The sequence below is a fragment of the Cavia porcellus genome, unplaced genomic scaffold, assembly GCF_034190915.1.
Source record: "Cavia porcellus strain 051 isolate PalLab524CR breed Dunkin Hartley unplaced genomic scaffold, mCavPor4.1 scaffold_4, whole genome shotgun sequence".
Classification (NCBI taxonomy): domain Eukaryota; kingdom Metazoa; phylum Chordata; class Mammalia; order Rodentia; family Caviidae; genus Cavia; species Cavia porcellus.
The window spans coordinates 8,193,990-8,198,644 of NW_026947487.1; positions in this window are offsets into that span (position 1 = coordinate 8,193,990).

Consider the following 4,655-nt stretch of genomic DNA (forward strand, 5'->3'; position numbering starts at 1 on the left):
TGTCCTCAATCTCGTGTGTATTTACCTCTCCTGGGCTTATTTTCCCTGGGTCAGTGGCTTCAGGCTTTTTCTTGTTTCTTTCTCTTCTCATGTTTCTGGTTTTTTTCAGACAGGTGTATGGCGGAGGTCTCAAGCCCTTTCCGTATAGCTTATGGTTTATCTGATGTGTGCTGGCTAGGGGATTGCTGTCCTCTCCAGTTTACTGTTGACCTGTAAGGTGCACAGAGGAGCAATGAGGGCTGGCCCCTCTATTCTGAGCCAGTCAACCAGTGAGTACCTTCAGCACATTAGTCTATGTTGTGTGGACATCACAGGTTAGGGACAGTTTCGTCCCTGGCTATTGGGTCCCAACCAGGGGCATGACAGAGCCCAAGCAGATCCGACCAGTCCTTTTTGGGCCAGGAGCAGCTGACTGATGCCACTGTGGTTCCAGGTTCAGGCCCTTCCTGCTCAACTTCAATATGTTGTCCAGGTGGTCACCCCTCCACGGCACCCAATTCCTAGCACTCACCATGGGTTAGTGCAGCTCTCCACGTTGGATCCACTCTCCATTGCACCACAACCTCCCACCAAGTGCCTTGGGTTCTCCAACCCCCAGTTTCAGTTAATGAAATTGAAAGTGTAATTAGAACCCTACCAACAAAGACAAGCCCAGGTCCTGATGAATTCACTGCTGAATTCTATAAAAAATTCAAGGAAAACAACACCAATATTCCTCAAACTCTTCAATGAAATTGAAAGGAGAGCAAGCCTCCCTAACTCACTCCTGGCAGCAAGTATTACTCTAATACCAAAATCAGAGAAAGACTCAATCATAAAAGAGAACTATAGGCCAGTCTTTCCAAAGAACATAGATACAAAAATCCTCAATAAAATACTGACAAATAGAATGCAACAAGTTATCAGGAAGACCATACTCCATAACCTAGTAGGATTCATCCCAGAAATGTAAGGATGGTTCAGCATATGAAAATGAATAAATGTAATACAGCCAAAGATAAGAATCACATGATCATTTCAGTAGATGCAGACAAAGCTTTTGACAAAATCCAACACTCATTCATGATAAAAACCCTACAGAAAATCAGAATAGGTGCTTTATACCTCAATCTGATAAAAGCTGTATATATTAAACCAATATCCATCGTTTTACTAAATGAATAAAAACTTAAAACTTTCAATCTAAAATCAGGAATAAGACAAGGATATCCATTATCACCACTCCTATTCAATATAGTTCTGTAAACATTAGCCAGAGCAATTAGACAAGAAAGAGAAAGAAAAGGAATAAGGATAGGAAAAGAAGAAGTTAAATTATCATTATTTGAGGATGATATGATACTTTACATAGAAGACCCTCAAAACTCCATTGAAAGACTCCTTGACATAATAACCAAATACAGTAATGTAGCTAGATACAAGGTTAATATTCAAAAATTAATAGCATTCTTGTATAAAAACAACAAGCTTACTGAGAGAGAAATAAGGGAAATCACACCTTTCACTCTAGCATCCAAAAAAATGAAATACTGAAGAATCAATCTAATAAAGGAAGTAAAAGATCTATACAGTGAAAATTACATTACTCTGAAGAAGGAAATTGAAGAGAATTTCAGAAAATGGAAAGATATTCCCTGTTCATGGATAGGAAGAACAAACATTGTGAAAATGGCTATTCTGCCAAAACTGTTACACAGATTTAATGCAATTCCAATCAAAATACCTAACACATTTGCATACCTAACAGATCTAGAGAAATCAGGGTTGGGGATTTAGCTCAGTGGCTTAAGCACCTGCCTTGCAAGTGCACAGTTGTGAGTTTGATCCCTTGTACCAAATAAAAAAAGATCTAGAGAAATCATCCCTAAAATTCATCTGGAACCAGAAGTGACCTAGAATAGCAAAGGCAATTCTGAGCAACAAAGGGAGGCATCACAATCTCCGACCTGAAATAATATTACAAAGCTACTATGATAAAATCAGCATGGGATTGGAATAAAAACAGACATGAAGATTAATGGGATAGATTAGAAGATACAGCCACAACTATACACACTCAGACACCTCATCTTTGAAAAAGAGGGCCAAACATGTATAATGGAAGAAAGATAAACCCTTTAATAAGTGGTGCTGAAAAAACTGGCCCTCCATATGCCAAAAATTAAAACTAGATCCATGTCTGTCAACATGCACTGAACTAAAGGAAAAAAGATCTAAATATTAAAACAGAAACACTGAATCTACTAGAAGACAAAGTAGGTAGAAATCTTGATGACATAGGAGTAGGCAGAGAGTTCACAAATAAAAGTCAAACTGCACAGGAAACACTCCACAGGATCAGCAACTAGGATCTCACCTTATTAAAAAGTTTTTGAATGTCAAAGGAAATCTCCAACAGAGTAAAAAGGAAACCCACAAATTGGGAAAATATCTTAGTCAATTGTCCCTCAGACACAGGACTTCTATCTAGAACTTATAAAAATCAGGCCCTCAAAATTCAAGGACTCAGTCCAAAAATAGGCATCTGAGATGAGTACACACATCTCAGCTGAAGAAATAAAAGTGGCAAATAAATAATATGAAAAAATGTTCCACATCAATGGTCATTTGGGAAATGCAAATTAAAACAACACTGAAGTTCCATCTCACTCCAGAAAGAATGGCCAAGATCAAGAAATCAACCAACAACAAATGATAGAGAGGCTGTGCGGCAAAAAGAACTCTTCTCTACTGCTGGTAAGGGTATAGACTAGTGCAACCACTGTGGAAATCAGTGTGGAGATTCTTCAAAAAGCTGTGATGAGAGATTCCATTTGACCCAGCTATCCTATTTCTGGGCATTTCCCCAGAAGAAATTAAAACATCATACCACAGTGATGATATATGTGCACCCAAGTTTATAGCAGCATGATTTGCAATAGCCAAATCTTGGAAACACTCCATGTGCCCATCCATCAAGGAATGGATAAAAAAGATGTGTGATATTTTTATACAAAGGAGTACTACTCAGCTATAAAGAAAAATTGCATCGAGACTTTTATAAGTAAAGGGATGCAATTCGAGACCATATTCATAAGTGAAATAAATCAAACTCATAGGTATAAATACTGTATTGTTTCCCTGGTATAAGAAACTGAAAAACTGTATATGTTCCAAAATCTACAATGAATGCTGTGTAAGAGTAATAAACTGTTCAAAGAAGAAAAGTAATTAGGATAAGGGAAAGGAGGAAAGAAGGAAGAGAAAAGGAAAAAGACATAAATTTGTGTGTTTGTGTGTACACATAACGTAAGATAGGTAAACTAACTATACTACTAATTATATTAGTTATTGAAAAAAACAGTTAATACTCATGTTTAGATCAATTTTACATGTCTATATCTTTTAATTTAAGCAACCCTCTTGAAGGTAATAATATGCAATATTACAGCCATTGTCAAATTCCTGTCATCTTGGGGCTGGGGATTTAGCTCAGCGGCATAAGCACCTGCCTTGCAAGCGGGCAGTCATGAGTTCAATTCCTGGTACCGATAAAAAGGAAAAAAGACCAAAAAAAGATATATATATCATCTTGTTTTGTAACTATACTGTTATTGTCTTTGGTTTCTTGTTGTTGTTTGTTTGTCTGTATTGCTTTTCGTTTTTCTTTTCTGAGTCTTAAAAAATGAAAAGCGAGGGGCTGGGGATTTAGCTCAGCGGCATAAGTGCCTGCCTTGCAAGCAGGCAGTCATGAGTTCGAACCCTGGTACTGATAAAAAAAGGAAAAAAGACCAAAAAAAAAAAAAAAAGAAAAGAAAAGAAAAGCGGTAAAGAAAGTAAACAAAGAGAAAGAATGAGAAAAAGTAATAAAAATAAAACCAGAATATGGTAGGGAGGGAGAGTGGGAAAGAGAGAGATCTAAAGGGTGGAAGACCGTGAAGAAACAGATTGCAGTGTGCTCCTACTTACTGCATCCCTAGCCTCAGAACTTCTAGGGGAGTTTGATGGCAAAGGCTTTCTTCTGTTATTTGGCTGATCTTTTCAAAATAGAAGGGTGACAGGATTGTTGACATGCTATGTCAGATTCTACAGAGTCCCTTTTGACATATTGTAGAATGCGGGCCAGAAAGGACTGACAAAGGGAAGCTCAGAGAACTTGCCAAACACAGTGAGGTAAATTACACCCACAGAGAAGGCAGCCTGCCACCCCTCAGCAAAGAGATCCTAGGCACAGTAGACAAAATGAAGACATGGGTAGAGACCATGAGGACCAAGCAACTGATGACACCATAAGTGTAGGAAGCAGGATTTCTGTTCTGCACTGGACCGGCTAATGATGGAAGGGAAAATTTGGATCACATCCTCACACAAGGCAGCATAGACACAATCTAAGTGTTAGCATACTTCCCATAGCTGAATGCATCCCAGGATGAAGCCACAAAGTAGACCCTGTCACAGAGGATTAAATGCATCTTATAAAACATTCAGGCAAACAGACAAGTGCTGGTCATAGTCCATAACACTGAGCAAGCACTGAGTGTATCACAATGGAAAGACACTAGTCACACAGAAGTGGAGGCACAACAGGCTGAACACCATTGATGCTGACACTGAACATAATTTAGAGAAAAAGCAGAAAAGAGGTACATGGAACTGTGCTGTCTGCATTTCCTCTA